The sequence below is a fragment of the Arachis ipaensis genome, chromosome B10 (genome assembly GCF_000816755.2).
Source record: "Arachis ipaensis cultivar K30076 chromosome B10, Araip1.1, whole genome shotgun sequence".
NCBI classification, from domain to species: domain Eukaryota; kingdom Viridiplantae; phylum Streptophyta; class Magnoliopsida; order Fabales; family Fabaceae; genus Arachis; species Arachis ipaensis.
Genome location: NC_029794.2, coordinates 131,878,619 through 131,879,113, shown reverse-complemented (window position 1 = coordinate 131,879,113; position 495 = coordinate 131,878,619).

The window sequence follows — 495 nt, the reverse complement described above, 5'->3', positions numbered from 1 at the left end:
TTGCACCGTGATTAATTTGACGATAAATTTTGAATTTAGAAAGTTAGAAAAAGAGATAGTAATAGTGAGAGTAACAGATAGAGGACAAGACACACATGATTTGTGGGTTTTTTGCCTCATAATGTGGAAGCAACGTAAGCAGAGGGTGGTGGTGGTGAGAGAGTGTCAAATCATTCAAAACTTTTTTAGCCCGTTAATGTGTGTGTGTCTTTACCATTGTGAATGTTCATTGTTGTCTGGTTCCGTTTAGGGTTAGGGTTCTGATGATTAGTTTGCAGAGAATTTTAAGAAAATCAGGGATTAATAAAAGCATGTTTACGCAATACGAGATGCGTTAACTATGCGTCTACATGCTTACACAAAATCCATGTTTTTAAACTTTAAACTGCGCTTTATTGAGATTATAAAAAGAGTATTATCCAATGGATGTTACTTCAGTTAAAGTGGGTTGTGTCTTGTTCGAACTTTATGAGCAAAAATTTAGGTTCCATGTAT